At 36.6% G+C, this 19,719-nt stretch overlaps 1 protein-coding gene across 1 annotated transcript in view; it reads left to right on the plus strand.

The window, feature by feature from the left end:
- Positions 1-19,719, plus strand: part of LOC114645855 (uncharacterized protein C14orf93 homolog) — a 51,016-nt gene that overhangs the window by 1,141 nt on the left and 30,156 nt on the right. The window lies entirely within an intron of this gene.

Here is a 19,719-nt window from a genome sequence, read left to right on the forward strand (position 1 = left end):
GTCTGGGCGCCACTTTACCTTTCTTTATGATTGTGTTTGTATTCAATGCACAGCAGCTAGGGGGTCAGCAGAGGATCGATCAGTTCGTTTCAAGGTTCGGTTCATTTGGGTTGTGCCGCGGAGTCCTAGAGACACGACACCAACGGATCCTGTGGAACTCTTTGACATTTATGGAAAGGCAGGTCGCCTGTCGCCATCGTGGAGACGGGCACATCAAGTGGATGGGTGCGGGTTGCTTTGCTTTGTGTTGGCCCGATGAGTTCAGGCGCCTCGCGATCGTATCATTGTTCAATCTGGTGTTGAAAATAAACGAATAGCTGAATGGCGGCTAGACCTTTAAACCACTCTCCAAAACAAACCCCATGGCCTCCCCTTTATGTGTGACAGATCTGCGTTGATTTTCGCTTACTTTATTCTTTTAGCGCACATTGCAACACACGACAATCACATAATCAATATGCAAAACAACAGAAACGCATTTTTAATATTCTTGCATCCGTTTTTTTTTAACATTTTTTTAGAGTAGAGCTGGGGGTGAGATGCTCCCATTGTTCACCGTCCAGTGCTAACCTGACTTGCACTTCATTTTGTTCTTTGTTAGAGTAACCTGCAACAAAACCTTCTGATAGCTTTCAACCAACCAGCTTCAGGGCTGTATAGTGCCTTTCCCAGAGGGCATTATTAAGTCACTTTTGTAAGTAAGTAATAGATAGATAGATACTTTATTAATCCCAAGGGGAAATTCACATACTCCAGCAGCAGCATGCTGATAAAGAAAATATTAAATTAAAGAGTGATAACAATGCAGGTATACAGACAGTCAATAACTTTGAATAATGTTAACGTTTACCCCCCCCCCCCCCCCCCCCCAGGTGGAACTGAAGAGTTTGGGGGAGGAACGATCTCCTCAGTCTGTCAGTGGAGCAGGACAGTGACAGCAGTCTGTCGCTGAAGCTGCTCCTCTGTCTGGAGATGATACTGTTTAGTGGATGCAGTGGATTCTCCATGATAGACAGGAGCCTGCTCAGTAATGTCATAAAATGAAAAATAATGAAGGTAGATTTAGCAAATTAGAAATGTAAGACAAGCAAATTTACGCAGGGGAACAAGCAGTTGGATGGAAATCACATGTGGCATGTTTATTTCACACGCAAGTAAGATTTTCACTGTCGACTGAATCTGTGAATATTCATTTAATAAAATTTTCATTTTACACACAAATGACATTTCCAATTCAAAATGTGTCAGTGCAGGGCAGTGTGGCATTGTGAACCTCATGCCCGCCACTGAGACCGTGTGACCATGAGCAGGTCACTTCACTTGCCTGTCCTCTGATTGGAAGAACCAAAGCAGTGTAACCAATTGTATCTCAGATGTCGTAAGTCCCTTTGAATAAAGGCGTTAACTAAGTAATAATAAAAAGAATTAAAAATAGTATACAAGATATATTTCCAGTCATTGAAATTTTATTGTTATTGACATGGTTTGACTGTAAAAAAAAAATCATTAATAGAAATAAAACAACATTTGCACATGTAAAATAACAAAAATAAAATCTTTTCAAAGTTTTTTTTTTTTTTTCTAAGCTGTTATATTATTGGTGGTTTTAATTTTGCCTGTGTGCAGAAATAAAGATTCCCAGCTTAATAAGCCTATATATAATTTTTTAATCGCATTCAGTGGATTTCCAATAAACATATACCGTCATATACGTAGGCTCAAGTTTACTGTCACTTACACACCCCGATGAGATTATTACATTGATTCTTGCATGTCTCCCACAGACTAGTAATAATAGGATGATATTAGCAACAGACAGTGAATGCAAGAACAAGACTTCAAGTACAACATCAGGCTTTAAATGTACAGGTATGTGTTAAAATGCCCTCGAAAAGTGGGTTACAAAAATGGATGGATGGATATATATGTTAAAAAACACACACACACACATTAGGTTGTCAGTACGAGCAGCTGTCGAGTGTTCTTATGACGGTGCATTAAAAGTGGTTTCTTGATCTAATGGTTTCAATGAGAAGTCAAGCAAAATGACACCTTTTATTGGCTAAGTGAACAGCTTTTCAGGCCTGAGGAAGGGGCCTTAGTTGCCTCGAAAGCTTGCATATTGTTATCTGTTCAGTTAGCCAATAAAAGGTGTCATTTTGCTTGACTTCTCATTGCATCCATAATGGCTAACACGGTACAACACCCTACTACTATTGATCTAATGGTTCAGGGGCTAATGCTCCGCCAGAACAAACTGCAGAGAAGAGTGACTGGACAGGAAAGCTGAAGTCTTTTTAGGACAGTTTGTGTTATATAAGCCCTGAACAGAAGGGAGCTGCGTACTATTTATATTCCCGGCAGACTTCGCTACACTCTGCATTGCTCGAGCAGCTGCCATACCAGGATGTTATGTAGCCACTGCATTATGCTCCTGTAGATGTTGATGAACTTAGATGGAGACTTGAAGCTTTTAGTCAAACATCTGTGGAAGTAAAGGCATTGATGAGCCTTCTTGGCGATCTATGAGATATGTTGGTATACCGTTACTTATATATGTATGACCTATACTTCAGATCAGGTATTATCTAGTACCTAAGACATTTGTAGCTGCTCACTATCTCCACAACATCCTCTCCAATGCAGTTGGGAGTTTGGTATGTCTCCTGCTTGACATCTGTGATCAGCTCCTTGGTGTTATTGGCATAAATGTGAGATTGTTGTGCAGACACTACTGTATCAGATGGCAGATATCTCCTTTATAAACTGTTTTCTCATTGGTGATTAGGCCTATGATGGCGGTGTCATCGGCAGATTCAGTGAAGGAGTTGGATGTGTCTCTGGCCACAGTCATAACTGAGTAAATGGAGCTAAAGCTTAAGCTGCTTGCATTGATGATCAGTGTGAAGGAACTGACACTTCTAGTATACACATGCTAGAATCTGCATGCATGTTTTACACAAATAAACATAAAAGACAATCCTTTCATTTAAAGTCTTCACTCCCACTACACCAGTATGGACAGATAGCTATCAGACTATGTGCTTTTCTCACTCTTACCTCATAGTTCTGCCCCTCTCTGCACTCCGGTCTCAGTTAGGACTGCCTTAAAAAGAAACAATGGCTGACAAAAAATACACAGCTGCAAACACAAGTACAGTTGGAAATATCTTGAGGTCCCAGAAGACATTGCAGGGCACCATATTTTGTAACCAGGGCGTCAACATATCAAGTAATGAATGTACCACTTATTAGTGAATTGTTTTGAGAAACACAATACAGCAACATGCACTGAGAGGGAGTGCAGCTGTAAAGTGCCATGCAAACAATTACATTAGACCGTCACTAATTAAAATGACAAATAATTAAAACTCGGAAAATAATTGGAATTAAATTAGTATCCAGTAGATACATATTCATTTTCTGTTAAATTTCAGACACCAGTGTTTTTATTTTGACGCAGTTAGGGTTTGAAGAAAATCAACAAAAACTGGAGTGAAACATACAAAAGGAGTATCAATGCAAGACCCCTGATATGGACTGAATGGTGAAAGTGTGAGTAAATAGCAGACCCTATTTAATTCCTGGAGCTCTTTAGCCTGTTGCTTACCGTATATACTCGAGTATAAGTCAGGTCTTGAAACCCAAAAAATTGATTGTAAAATCAGACTTCAACTTGTACGCCCGTTCAAAAATGTGACACGTAATTTTTTTTTTTTTTACATCTTCTTGCCTCCTCCAATCTTGCATCAGTTTCTCAGACGCATCAAATTTTGTTGCAGCGGCGCAGTTACCGATTTCTTTTGCCGCTTTAATGATTTAATTTGAAACCAGCTTCATATTTTCTTCTGATCAAACGCTCCATCATAGACAAGGGATGCTCTTATGATAAAGGTGTGTAAGATACAAAAACACAAAACAGTGTAAACGTTGCTTCGGAATAGTTTGGGTATTACTGTGTGGTCACGTAGGCACAATAGAGACAGAGAGGTTAGGAGCACACGCTGATACAGCGCATTGCCGCACCCACATAGAAAAATAAGGCCGTCAGCGCCGTCTCTTGGACCAATAGCGCGAGTTTTCCGCATTCGACTTGTACGACTGACATTATAAAATACCAGAAATTATATGGTAAAATCAAGCCCCGACTTATCCGCGGGAGAACTTATCCACGAGTATACGTATATGGTAGTTCTGACAGTTTCAGTCATGCATTGTCATGTCATCACACATATCAGCTACTCTTCTGGAATGGATACTCTTCTTGCGTAAGCATCACCACAAGTCCATTTCTTAGGAGTTTCGACTGTCGCCTTTCTATTGTGGTCTAGAGACTGTAGTTGCCTGTTTGCTACCTGTCTTGAAGTATTGTTCACTATTGACTATGTACTGTATGTGAGTGAGCCCTGTGATGGACTGGCATCCACCTCCCCATGACGCTGCACTTGAGAAAAGGGGCTCAGAAAATGGCTGGCTGGAAGGATGGTGTTTGTCTGTTAATTACACGTGTATTCTGTTCAAGTAAGGGGGAGCGACGTTTTAAGTTAAGGTATTTCTACTCAGTAATCATGCCTCTGGAGAGTGGTAAAAATGTTGATATAAAAATGATCAACAGCATTGGGGATGGGCAAATCCTTTGTCAGTGTGCAAAAAAGTGAAAGTTCATCCTATGCTGAAAAATAAAAAAGAAAGTGTTAGAGATTATCTTTGTTTTACTTCTCTGGGTGTTGTTAACTTTCACCTATTTGTCTGCCCTGAAGCATCCAAAGGTGTAGTATTGCATGTCTGAGCAGGATATATTTAAAATGTTGTTTAACATATGTTGAATGCAGACATTAGTTGTTTTCTTTTTCTTTTTTTTTTGGTGTTTGGTACACTGTATTGATCTCTGAGGGGAAACTGTCACTGCACATGATCTTTGGGGGTCAGAGCGCAGGGTCAGCCATTGTACAGCACCCTGGAGCAATTTTCAGTTTATTGGCCTTGCTCCTGAGAAGTAGGATCCCTTCTGGCAGTAATGTTACATGTAGAAAAATGTAATATGTTGATATATACATATATAAGAAATTGATTTAAACTATTTTAGCAGCCTCCACAACAAAAAGTGTGAATACTGAATTACAGTACGTAGCGCACATTTGTTGCCAGGCTGGCTAACCACATTCTTGTGAGATATGCCCTTATGTTTGTAGTAGGGCTGTTAACAAATAACTGGGATTAAGTGTTTCATAAGTTCAAATAGAGTGCATTTAAATATATGAATATGCATTTAAAATGAAAGGGCCACAAAAATATGACATAAATGTGACTAGATCGTAGACATGCAGATGAGGCCAGTTAATGTAGATTGGCAGATAATCTAGAATCTGTTGAATCATTACAGAGGGACTTGGACAGGATACTTGCTTGGGCGGGCAGATTTTTGGGAGGTGAAATATTGTGTAAGTAAATGTAAAGTATTAAATGTAGAAAGTAAAAATGATAGGTTTGAATACACAATGGGAGGTCTGAAGATTGAAAGTAAACCTTATGAGATGGACTTAGGAGTCACTCTCCTAGGAGACTCTATGCTATTATCTTCCAGACAGTGTTCAGAAGCCATCAAGAAGCCAAACGAATGTTACGTTATATAGCACGGTGTATAGAATACAAGTCCAAGGAGATTACACTCAGGCTGAATTTATAACACACTGGTGAGGCCTCATCTGGAGTACTGTGTACAGTTTTGGTCTCCAGGCTACAAAAAGGACATAGCAGCGCTAGAAAAGGTCCAGAGAAGAGCGACTAGGCCGATTACAAGACTACATGGGATGAGTTATGAGAAGAGATTTTCAGTTTAAGAAGAAGGAGATTAAGAGGTGACATGATTGAAGTTTTCAAAATTATGGAGGGAATTAGCACAATGGATTGAAACTTACTTTAAAATCAGTTCAGCAAGAAAACGGGGACACCATTAGAAACTTGTTAAGGATAACTGTCACACAAACATTAGGAGGTTTTACTTTAAACAGAGAACCATAGACGCTTGAAAGAAGCAACCAAGTACTGTGGTAGATAGTAACTTTAGGGACCTGGTGTTATTTTGGAGGAATTAAGTGAATAGGACTGGCGAGCTTTGTTGGGCTAGATTGTATTAATGTTCTAATTCTGTTTTCACAATATTTATTACATTTTCACACACATGCAAAGTCTAGTGAACACTAGTAGTTCTCAAATACTTTTACATGATAATTGGCCATTAGAAATAACAAAATAATGCTGTGTTGCTCCACATTACCTTCCTTTTTTTAGTCTTTTTTGCTTGTTGGGCTTCATTGCAGCACTTTACGTTGGGATGAATTAAGATTGTTTTCTAGGGCTCCTGTTAGGGAGATACAGTGGCTGAGAAGTACAAAGAAGGTTCACGCTTATAAGCACATGCATGCTGCCTATGGCATGTGGAAGTGGCTGGTAACAATTCAAAGATGAAGGTGTGGCAAACCTAAGAGAAGGGGAGCGGAGGGTTTATAATTCAAAAATTGGTCAGGACTTTTAAAATAGGGACAGAGCATATTTAATAAACATAGCTGAGCAGCATTTTTCAGAAAACATTTGCCAGAAATTGTACTTCTCAGTCACCATAAATAGGAGAGACCATGTTAGTTTCATGTGATAGTGCTTGAAAACTGCACGTCTTGTATGAAGCCCTTGTAACAAGATCAAAACAATAAATATTAAATGTTCACCTTAAATGTGGACTCGGCATTTCTCATCAGAATCTCTGAGGCTGTCATCACCTTAATAGTGAGCCATCTGTAGGAATGTAGATACAACCTAATTTTTCAAGCGTTAGCTCAGTTCAGTTTATTTTTGCATAGCAATCTTGACTAAGTGCAAACTCTTGAGTGCTACAGCAAGTTAACAAATACATAGCAATTATAAACTTTACAATTTACTAATAACATAAGCAGTTTAACATTAAAATGGAACCTAACTACCAAAGGATATCTATCCATTAACATTATTGTTGAGCTATGGCCAGTTGACAACAGAGAATAGGGAAACAAAAACACCAGTTGGCATTGTTCATGGGTAAAATAAACCACTGTGGGGGCCTCTGGTCAGATAAAACAGACAAAGACAAAGTCAGACACAGTCATGATCATGAGTACCTTGGCCAGCTGGCCACACACGCCCTCCTGGGAAGTCAGTGAAACAAGTTGTCTTGTTCAGTCAGTCGCAGTTCTCCATCAACATGTTGTGTTTTAATTGTCTCCAGTTATTTGAATCTTTGGTATATTGTCTTTGTTTTGAAGGTACAAAAACATTATAAGATGTATTTAAATGATGGAAAAGTGTTATTGGTTGATTGTATCTTTTCTTCTAATTTTCTGGAGCTATAGCATATACTGTTTGTGCTGATCATCTTCTCTGATAGCTTGATCACCAGCAAGAGTTGGCTGCTGGGAAGAAGTGGAAAAATATCAGGAGGAAAATGGGTTGTGTCTCTTTGCTTTTCTCAACTTTCCATAGCCCACATCTACACTGTGAATAATGGCAGTGTATATGTTTTGCCATCTACTTCCATGGACACAATAAAAATGTTTTTCTTTTATTCCTTTAATAAACTTTTTACAGTAAGCGACTGCATAACCAGACACATACAAGCCTTATGTCCTATATTAAAAATGTATTTTTTGAATGGAACTATAGATCACAGGTGTTAACTGCTCATTTTTTTATTAACAAAAAATTAAAATCTTATGGGCTTCTTGTTCAGTGACCATAAAAATACTAAAATTAATACAGTTTCCTTAAAATACGTACTAAAAACTGTGTACAAAAATATTTATTCATAAAACATATGGCATAAAAGAAATAAAGTGCTTCTCATAATTAGCTGTAATATTGTCTGATTTTTATCTGTAATGTACCAGTCTGAAATAAGGCTTATTAAAAAAAGTCATTGTCATCATTTTCAAAAAAAAAAAAAAAAACGTTTACCGTATATACATCTGTTCCACTAAGATCAATAATAGTTCAGTTGTGTGTTAGCAGTCGACAAATAAAGCCTAGGTAATGGCACATGTTTACAAATTGTAAAACTTCATAAACATTCAATTGCCAGTAAAATCACTACTGCTGATCATGCAGAAGTTGTACTCCTTCCACGTATTAAGTTAGACACCGCTAATACTTCAGCAAGTAGATTACCATTCATCTTGCGTAGACAACCACAATTTCCAACCGTTTTTTCATTTGTTATAACTATAAATAAATCTTAAGACCAGAGTTTTGACTGTGCTAGAATATTCCCATGGACCAATAGAATGCAAAGTGAGCTATCGTTATGCACACCCCCAGTGTGTAAGTTGCAACTGAGAGGACATGGTGGATGTTTGCTGACTGGCTGACCAACCACGAGCGTTACCTGGTATAATCAGATTGCGATTCAGACTTATGAATATACTGTATATATATATATATATAAATACTGTATATACACATACACACACATACATAAACAATCATGTAATTGGTATTGGTAATTAAAAACTGCTTAAATGTAAATATATCTGCATTTATAGGTTTTAATCATTTTTAATTATTAATTGCCCTACAGCTTTTTTTACTGTTAAAGTATACATTTACTATATTTATACAGGTATGTTTTTTTTCTTCAGTATATTAGCTAGACATTCATAATTCTTGAAGTATAATTATAAATATGTATTACCATTTTAATAGTGCAGTACTTGTTTCTTACCAAAACATGTACTATATGACACACAGCAACAAATAATGAAATACAGTACAAGTCTTTAAAAAGATATTTTTTCTGTTAACAAAATTATTGTTTACTAAGTAGCAATTTCAAATTCGTCTTTATGATATCTTTTTCCAATTATAAGTGTAAGCTGCTGCATTTTAATCAAGCACGCTGTCCAAACTCAAGCGGTGTCTGTTTTAATTTAAAGGTAAAATAAAGAGGTCTGAATTCATTAAATAGCTTTTCTTGCCATTTGTTTAACTGCACATAAAGACTTCACTGATTTCTTGTTCTCAGTTTATTACTCCTTACTCCACTTTCTTTAACGTTAAGACTAATAGTCCAATCGTCTCTTGCAAAACAAGCCTCGACCTGCTGCTCTTTGTTAACACTGTGGAAAGTTCGCTGCAAAAATAATAAAAAAAGATGTGTGCTGACTCATTTACAGTAATACCTGGCGAAAAGGAGCACTGCAACTAAATTACTATATAGCCTTGGAAAGCAGGGGCTAAACAGATTGTTTTTTGTGATCTGCCAATTTACTGATCACTGATCGAGTCTTTTTTAGTGAAAATCGGCCGATGTAGATAGGCGGACGATCAATCAGAGCATCCCTACAGTATGCATTAGAAGGAGTGCAAATATCAGGAAGGGTACATTTCCCCTTTAAACCTTTTTTGAATTGTTCCTAGTACAGTTTATTGAAAACCTGAAGATGTAAAAGCACTGCTGTCATATACAATATAGCACTTCATAGTTAATTTTAATTTGCAATACATAGGAAAAAATATCAAATTTTCAATCACAAATTGGTGATGTTAGCTGATTTGATATTACATATTATTGCGTTTATTCCAGAATGTTGTACAGATCATAAACTATCTTATAATAATGTAAGAAAATATTTATAGCATTCCACATCTTTTTTATCAATATAATTAGATCACTTTTTAATTCAATGAAATAGTATTTAAAAGACTGATGTATATAAGTGGCATTTTGTCAAAGCTTCTATGTTAAATTCATATTTTTATTTTTTTAAAGAAAGATCTATTTAAGTGTTTGTAGTTATTGCTTAATAATTGGATGTTAAAGTATTTTTAAATAAATATTGCACTAGCCACTTCCCCCAAGAGTTCAAATGGGCTTCCCACTGAGTCTTTGTCTCATTTGCCCGGGAGGCTGTCGGCCCCTTCTTGTGAGAGCTCAGACGAGTCTGTCTTACTGATTCACTGTCCACCTTACATAAATGCTTCATACATAACGCTTGAGATGTTGTTGAGCACAGAGTACATAGTTTGTGAAATGGCATTTTAAAATTATAAATGAGCAGCAATTTATTTAAGCTTTCTATTCTTAGCAACAGCGTAATGAATGTAAATATAGAGCATCCAGCCTGTTTTGTTAAAGAACAACTCTTGGTTATTTCTTTATTTACCTCCAAAGAATATTGAATATTATAAGAAATAAAACCAGACCAACCAGTATATATATATAGGCAATAGTGCTGGTGTGTGTGATGTACTGGTTTCTGGCCTTGACCCGTTGCTGCAGAATAGGCTCTAGACCCCCACAATTGTGAATGAAATTGGTTTGGATATATTATTTAGTATATGCAATCATATGAAAAAGTAAGTACACCCAATGGAAATTGTTGACTTTCTCAATATATTTAAATAGGCAAACAGTAGACCTTCATGCAAACAGTGTGTACACATAAAGGTGAAATACTTGAATAAAAACTTAAGGAAAATTTATCTTTTCAATAATTCATTCAACAAAAATACCAATAGATGTAATGGTCTACTCAGGAAAAAAGTAAGTAAGCCCTTGGCTTCAGAAGCTGGTATTGCCCTTCTATCATTAATTACTTTTTCTGTGACTGTTTACCATTCTCTGATATCAACTCTGTGAAATTTCTGACCAGTCCTCCAAAATTCTTCCAGTTACAAGGAGTTTGTGGGTTTTCTTGCATATACTGCTAGTTTCAAATCCCCACACAACATTTCAGTGGAATTCAAATCAGGGCTTTGACTAGGCCAGTCTATTACCCTCCTTTTCTTATTCTTGAGCCACTCCTTGGTGGTGTTTTGGATCATTATTGTGTTAAAAGGTCCAATTCTGGTTCAGCTTCACCTTTCAGAGACATGGCCTCACATTCTTTTCTACACACTTTGATATGATGTAGAATTCAAACTGCAAGATCTCCAGGCTGGAGGCACCAAAGCAGCCCCAAACCTTAACATTTCTACCACCATGCTTCACAACTAACATGATGTTCTTCTCCTGAAATGCTGTCTTTAGTTTGTGCCAAACATCTCTACAGTTACTGCGGCCAAACAAATCTTTGATTCATCTGTCCAAGCACATTGTTCCAGAAGGCTTATTCTTTGCCTTCATGGTGAATCGTAAACTATAGTCTTACTCTAATGTTCTTTTTGTACTGCTTTGGCTTTTAACTGGCACATGCAGGTCAACTTTGTACAATTTCTTTCTGATTGTAGTTGCATGCACTTTGACACCAACTCTTGTAAAAGTTACCCACAGAACCTGCAATTTGGGGGGTTTTGGAGACTTTTTTTGGTATCATATGATCAATGCTTATACTGAATTTGTTGAGTTTGGCAGTCCTGGACAAATTAGCAGTCATTTGAAATGTATGTCATTTGTAGGTGATATTCCTTACCATCGTTTAAAATCCCTTTACAGACTCATAGACATCCACAACCTTCTTTTCTTTCTGAGTGTCTTAAAGAGAGCTCTTTTGATCTTGGCATGATGACACCACACACATCAATAGCACAGATAACAGCAGACCCTCGATATCTGTGGTTTAAATAAGACAGCTGACACTTGCATACTGCCTAAGGAGGTTATACTCATTGATACCTAATCTACAACATCTGATTCTAAATTTATGGATGTGAAGTGATGATAAATACTGTTTAGGGGTGTACTTACTTTTTCCATGTGACAGATCTGCATTTTGTTACTTTAGATCAGAGGTTCTCAAATTTATTTTGTCTACCACCCACTTTGAGAATCAATTATTTTCTAGCGCCCCCCAAAATTTTTTACTTTACCACATCTTAAAAATCACAAACGCAATCATTACTTTAATTATAGCGTGCCATATGTGTCTTATCCTGTTTCTGAGTTCAAACTTTCATTTTAAATGAGACTTTCTAACTAACGGGAGCAATAAAAACGCAACTTTATAATGTTTAAAAAGACTTTTATTCAAATTAAAACAAACATTTCAATTAAAATTTTAAAACTTATCTAATGTGAAGGATGAATCTGATGATTTTTAACAGGTTTGTTAATATCAGGTTCGAATTTACTCAAAAACAGCCGTAAGTCACCGCGTTCGGTAACATGAAAACGATTCCTCTTTTTAGTTAGCAGCGTTGCCACAGCACTAAATCCACGTTCACACAAATATGACGATGGAAATGCTACCAAAAATCGTTGAACAATCGACCACAATCCAGGGTACAATTGTGGGATTGGCTTTTGTAGCCAAAATTCTTGGTAGCCATTTTTGAATTTGATTTTTATTTCCTCGTTCGTTGTCAGTTCTATAAGTTCTTCCTGAAGCTGGAATGATCCTGCTGTGTTGACATTTGAAAAAGGATCCAACACCCAGTCCGGTATTTCCAATTTTAAAATGTCCTGGAACCATTCTTTGAAATCACTGTGGAGGTTCTCCAAATGTTGGCAGTAAACAAGCAAGTCATTGTTGATGAAGGGTACTGCTGATAAATTAGGGAAATTGTGAAACTCACGTCTGCCGATGTTTTTCTTGTGTAAGAGCAGTTTGGCTACGAAAGCAGCAACAATATTTTTTGTTTTAATCAAGTTCAAGTCGTCACCTTGAAGTTGGAGATTGATATCATTAAACAATTTATACAGGTCTGTCAAGTACGCAATATCATTCTTTGATGTGATGAGGTTGTTGCATAATTCTGTGTCTTTGTTTTCCAAGAACTCTATCACAGAGTCAAACAGATTATAAAATCGAGTCAGACAAGTACCTCTTGATAGCCAACACACTTCTGTGTAAAACAGCAATCGGTTGAAATCTTCATCATTAACAACACAAAGCTGATTAAATAATCTGTCATTTAAAGAGCTCTTTCGGATTTTATTGACTGCTTTGATGACATGTTGCCGTGATTGAAACAGCCGTTCACTCAAATTTCTCGCAACCAAATGTTGTCGATGAATGACGCAATGAACAGCGAGCACATCTGGAATTTTATTTTTTAAGTACGCTATGAAGCCTTTGTGACGCCCTGTCATAGCCGGAGCGCCATCCGTAGCAGCTGATATAATATTCTTCAAGGGAATTTCTTTCTCATCACAAAACTTTTCCAGTGTATTAAATATGGTTTCTCCGGTTGTATCTGTCTCTAAATTTGTAGCATATAATAGTTCTTGACATATTTTCTCATCTTTAATAAACCTCATGTATGACAACAATAGTGCTTCGTTAGTTGGTAAAGTGGACTCATCCAACTGAATTGAGAATTGACTAGTCTTCAGATGATTGCACAATGAGTCTTCAATATTTTCAGCCATTTCATCAATTCGTCTTTGCACAGAACTATTGCTCAAAGGAATTTTTCGAATAATATCTGCCGCTGGTTTATGGAGCACAATAGTTATTACTTCTTTTATTGCCGGTAAAATTAACTCTTCTCCAATAGTGTGTGGTTTGCCTGTTTGAGCAATTAACAAAGAGATATTGTACGAGGCTCGAAGTCCGTCATCATCTTGCTTAGAAGCCGCTGAAAAAAGTTTTGATACAGTTGGCTGAGCTATGTACTTCTTTTCCAGGTCTTGAAAATAGGCCACATTTTTTTTTCCTTATCTGGATGCATTTTATTCAAATGATCTTGTAGCCTAGAAGGCTTCATCGCTTCATTCGAAAATGTTTTTTGACAAAGAAGGCACATAGGCGAAGATGGATTTGTGGGATTTTCAACAAATCCGTATTTAATATATTCCGCACTGTATTGCCGTCTCTTCTTTTTTGCTTCCGACATGGTTTTGTCTTTACAAATACGTGAGTAAAGTATTGAGCTTAAAAAACTTTCTAACGATTGCGCACAAAAACGCTAATGAAAATAAAAGAAGTATTACGTACTCTTATATAGGATTAAAATACAGCACGCTCCGACAGGAATAAGACAAACATGCACAAACTCGTTTACCTTATTCGACGGAATTCGTACTGAGCAAGTTAGAACGGTAACCGTCATTTTTATCGAAAATAAAAAATATAGAAAATAAAAAATATCGAATTAAAAAACGTCGAAATTTTTGTATAAATAAAAAATTTGTTTAGGGGTTAAGGCTAGGGCTAAGATTAATTTTTTATTTATACGAAAATTTCGACATTTTTTAATTCGATATTTTTGATTTTCTATATTTTTGATTTTCGATAAAAACGACCGGAATCAGTTAGAACAAGTATCGATGATCCGGCCGCTTGATACAGGATTGCACAAATCGCGTTGTTTAATAAAAACTTGTTAAAACTTGATTGCTCATGGGCTACCTACGAAAGCCATGATAAATTATTTATATTTATACAATCAAACAGGACAGGAATAAGAACAAAATAATCGATGTAGTATAGTAGGTAGGTTTTGATTTTAGTTTACAATTTTAAAATATTAGAAAAAAAACACAAATCAGCCATCGCCCCCCTAAACCGCTTCAACACCCCCCAATTTTCTCTGGGCCCTTTAACGCCCCCCCTGTAGGCCTCCAGCGCCCACAAGGGGGCATTATCGCCCACTTTGAGAAAGACTGCTTTAGATTATGAGAATGAATACATTATGTCAGTTTTATGTCTCATTTGTTCAGGTTTAACAATTTTATCTGTAGGCACTGTTTACACGAAGCTCTAATATTTCTGTATTCAAATATGTAGATAAAGACAACAGTTTCCATGGGGTGTACTTACTTTTTCACATAACTGTAGGTTATAAAATCCAGTATAAATGTAAAGCTCAGGGAGCAGCCTATTACTTCCAGAGGTTGAATGAAGAAAGCCTGAGTCATGTGAGCGTGGCAACTCATCAGCTCCCCATTCGCAGGCTGCTCCCATACTGACACCATTATCCTTATATGGCCTTTACCTCCAGCTCCTATTTGCCAGCTTTTATTTAATTATTTCAAAGAAAACAAAGCTACTTAATTAAGCTCCTGCCATTTTTTGTTGTGCTTTTTTGCCTTGTTGTGAATTTATGGCTTTTATATTATTTCCAGAAAAATTTGGAGTAAAAGGATTGGTGTTCTGAGTTAAGCTGTCCTTTAAATGCCATTCATTTACCTTTGCATAATACGTTAACAAACACAAAGACATAAATTTAACATAAGATAACATCGTCATTAAGTTTTATATAAATATAACATTCTATCTATCTATCTATCTATCATTCTTGGAGAACTCTAAAAAAATAATTCAGGGGACCTTTCGTCAATAATTAAATAAGTGCATGGTTGCAAGGTAAAAATTCAGATTTAAAGATTTTGTTAAACTTTCTGAATTTCAAACATCATTTAATATATTGTTCTGGCACAATAATAATAGCAATTAACTTAATATTGTAAATATTCTGAACTCTATTTCTATTTCTGAACTTAATCAAGTTGTAGGGTGACATGACTTTTGCCCATCTTCATTTGAAATGGGATGTGTAAGTTCTGTAGTGCAAAAACACTGGCATAGAGCAGTTATTACTTTATTTACAAACACATTGTTATGATCAAAGCAATGTCTGTATACTGGCTCTGATTCATGGTATAATGGGTAATGTTTTTGTGTTGATTAGAACATTAGAATAATCTGGTTGAGAAAAGGCCAATCAGCCCAATAAAGCTTGCTAGTCCTACCGACTCAATTCCTCCGAAACAACATCAAGTCGACTTTTGAAGGTCGCAAAAGTGCTACCGTCTACCGCACTATTTGGTAACTTATTCTGTGTATCTATGGTTCTCTGTGTAAAGAAAACCCTCCTAATGTTTGTGCAAAATTTACCATTAACAAGTTTCCAACTGTGTCCCCGTGTTCTTAATGGATTCATTTTAAAATAACAGTCTCTATCCACGGTACTAATTCCCTTCATAACTTTAAACACTTCAGTCATGTCATCTCTTAATCTTCTTTTGCTTAAACTGTAAAGGCTCAGCTCTTTTAGTCTTTCCTCATAATTCACCCCTTGTAGCCCTGGAATCAGCCTAGTCACTCTTCTCTGGATCTTTTCTAGCGCTGCTATGTCATTTTTGTAGCCTGGAGACCAAAACTGCACACAGTACTCCAGATTAGGCGTCACCAGTTTGTCATAAAGCTTGAGCATAACCTCCTTGCACTTGTACTCCACAAATTGTGCTTTTTAACCTAACATTATGTTTGCCTTTTTAAGTCCACTATGACTCCAAAATCCTTCTCATAAGGTGTATTTTCAGATTTTTAGACCTCCCATTATGTATTAAAACCTAACGTTTTTTAGTTCCTACATGTAATACTTTACATTTACTTACATTAAATTTCATCTGCCACATATCTGCCCAAGCCTGTGTGCTGTCCAAGTCTCTGTGTAATGATTTAATGGATTCCAGGTTATCCGCTAATCCACCTATCTTGGTATCATCTGCAAAATTAAATAACTTGTTACTAATTTTCCTATCCAAATCATTTATATGTATGTTAAAAATAGCAGCAGCTCTAGCACTGACCCCTGAGGTGACACCATTCTTATCCTCACCCAGTTCTTATAAGGTTCCTCACACCTTCACCCTCTGCTTACTGTGTCTGAACCAATTTTGCACTCATATACACACTATATCTTGAACTCCCACTTATTTTAGTTTGATGCCCAACCTCTCTTGATGTCACAATTTAATTTGAAAATGCTAACAAATAGTGAGACATATCTATTTAGAACAGCTTAAATGTGTGTAATGTTGACACCATAAAGGCTTATGTTCCTACTTATATTTAGTAGGTACATGACACATAAAGATCAGGGTTTGTACCCCGAGTGAGACAGGCGATGCTCAAAATACTTCTATATATTGAAAAAAGAGTAGTTTGGAAGAACTTAACTTTTTATGTAGCCAACTTAAAAACTTATACTGCTAATTGTTAAGCTCATGGTAGTTAAAAATACTTTTAAATGCAAAGGAAAAGCTAAGTCACTTTACTCTTTAAAGTGTGTTGGATCTACCAAATTTAGGTACAGTAGATGTTAACATAACTCAAGAAGCTTGTTGCAGACTTTTGTGTTCATTTTTTGGTTGTTGACCTGAAACATTTGTTTTTAGAGTGAGGAGCATGTTGATACAATCATTTTAACTCTGCTACCTCACTGATTCAGCGTCCGCAGAGCATTCCGTTGTCTGCATCTGTGAGACGTCTGCACACTCCTCCCTTGTCTGCATGGGTTTTCCTGCTGGTAGTTTGATTTTCTCCCACATCCTAAAGATCTGAAGTTTGAGTTAATATGAGTGGGAGTGCGGGTATCTACTAGGAGTTTGGCCTGCCATGACAATCTGTGCAGGCCTGGTTCCTGCCTTGTGCCCAATGCCACCATGATAAACTCTCCCACAGTGACTTGACTTGAATTAAGCAGGTTTTGGAAAGTAATGTTATAATGTTTGAGAATGTGTTGAGACTATTTATCCAAATGCATGGAAATATTAAAAATGTGCATTTTAAAAGTGAAGTGGTGTGAAGCTGCTCATTTAACTTTTTCACTTTACACCTTCAAGGATTCTCTTTCTTAACATATAATAAATTCTGTTCTTCCACTATGTATAATTAATTGGAGGAGATTGATTTCTTTGGCAATTATGTTTATTTTTATAAATAACTTTATTTCTTTTTTGTAACATGAACTAGCATTCATAGTACAAGGACTGTATATGTAAAGAATACACAGAATAATGCAGCAAAATACAATCATATGTCATGCAGATTATACTTACAAATATGCAAATATATTTGTATATATGTTCACATAAATGTTTTATAGTCTGTAACAGTAATGTGTTAATATAAATAATTACAGTACAGAGAAAAGTCTGAATGAATTAAACTAAAACCAGCTGGCAAAGTAAGTGAAAGAAAATGCAGTCCATCGGCTGTCATGATTCAGGCAACATATAATGAAGCTTCAATATAAAGTCCATTGTTCTTAAAGGCACACTCACACAAACATCCTATTTCAAAGCTAGGGGAATAGCCTGATGACAGTGACAGTGACTGCAAATAACACAACTGTGCCACAAGAAGAGAAGGAAAATGACAAGTACTTAGTAGCAGTCAATCACAAAGACCTTAGGATCACCTTTAAGGTCAAGCCATGCAAAAATACTGATTCTTCACCTTTAATATAAACCCAGCTGGTGGGGCTAAAGCAGGATGAATACTAGCAGAGTTTAGGGCCCTGCAGATAAAGACTCTGGTTTTGTTTATCCTGTGAATTAGTGAGTTCTATAACGTTAAGAACAAGAGAGGGCTAAGCTATGTATTAAGGGTGAATTTTAAAATAGGCCCAAAATTTACTGGAAGCAAATGCGGTGATTTAAGACCTGGAGTTGTACAGTCAAATATCTGGGCGGTAATTGTGGGATTTGTTGCTATGTTTTGAATCTACAGCATGTATTTTTATCAGTATGTGTCTTTTTGTTTGTATTGTATCAGTGCCATTATTCTGAGTAGCCATGCAAGTAAGAATATCATTATACTGTGTGCACACAACAATAAACTTGAACTTGAATTAACTGTGTAGTAGATGTTAAATTAACCTTTTTAAAAGTTAATGTGCACCTTGAAATATTTGTAAGAAACAGTTAATTTGTCAAACAGTTTTCAAAAAATAATCTCCTAATGCTTTTAATGTACATTTCTGCATATAGCTGAAAGTACAGTATACAAGTCACAAAGAAAGAGAGGGCTTGTGTTTTAATCTCACACAGAATACATTACAGTCACTGCCAGATTCACTTGATTATCCTAATATTACAGCAGTAACTTCTTTTATGTAAACATTAGGAAAGAGTTTCCAATTTTACATTTAGTTCATAGGAGGAGAATAGACCCCTTGCCTTAGCTACCTGCTCCTCTCAACCCATCTTTATCTGTTCCTGACTCACTGCAGATGATCTTTCATGATCTTGATGATCTTTCTCTATAAGAAATATTCGGAAACAAAACTGTTTGTGGGTTCAGAAAACCGTTATGTCTGATATCGTTGACCGTCTTTGGGAGGGGTATAGTCCGGCTGAATATATTAAGAAAAATATACCCTTTCAGATTTCCTGGCAGTCAGAATCTGAATTGTTTAAATATTGCCTGGGATTTTCATTCACTTGTGTAAATTCTCATTGTCACTCATCATATAGAATATCACCTGACAAGATACACAAATGTAAGAGAAAATTGCATTCATTTCATAGTTCCATATACAGTAATTACTCAGTGCAAACAAATTAGGTCATGTGATTATTTTAATGTACTAGGGGGTGCCACTTAAGCCCAAACCCCAGACAGAACTTCACAGACACAAGTCCCCAGGTTCAAAACAAGTATTTATTGAACAGTGTGCCTTTAACAGGCTTCTTTCGGTCCTGACTACTTTTCTCTGGAAAAAGCACTTCTGAGTCAGGTGGAAGCTGAGCCTTCACATCCCGACAATTTCCTCTGGTGGCCCCCATGGAACCCAGCATGGCAGTTTTATGGGACCACAACTCCCATGCTGCCCTGCAGGCATCCTTAGCCACAAGTGATGCTGTCACCCAGCATATGAGGGAACAATCTCCATGTGAGAGGCAATCTCCCATTGTCTCATATATGTGGTCTCCTGATTGGGGAAGAGTCCATTATTTATCCCGGTTGGGATGCTCTATCCATTTTGTCCTTTAGCATTCCAGCTATGCTTGTGATTCCCATC

The sequence above is a fragment of the Erpetoichthys calabaricus genome, chromosome 2 (assembly GCF_900747795.2).
Source record: "Erpetoichthys calabaricus chromosome 2, fErpCal1.3, whole genome shotgun sequence".
Classification (NCBI taxonomy): Eukaryota; Metazoa; Chordata; class Cladistia; order Polypteriformes; family Polypteridae; genus Erpetoichthys; species Erpetoichthys calabaricus.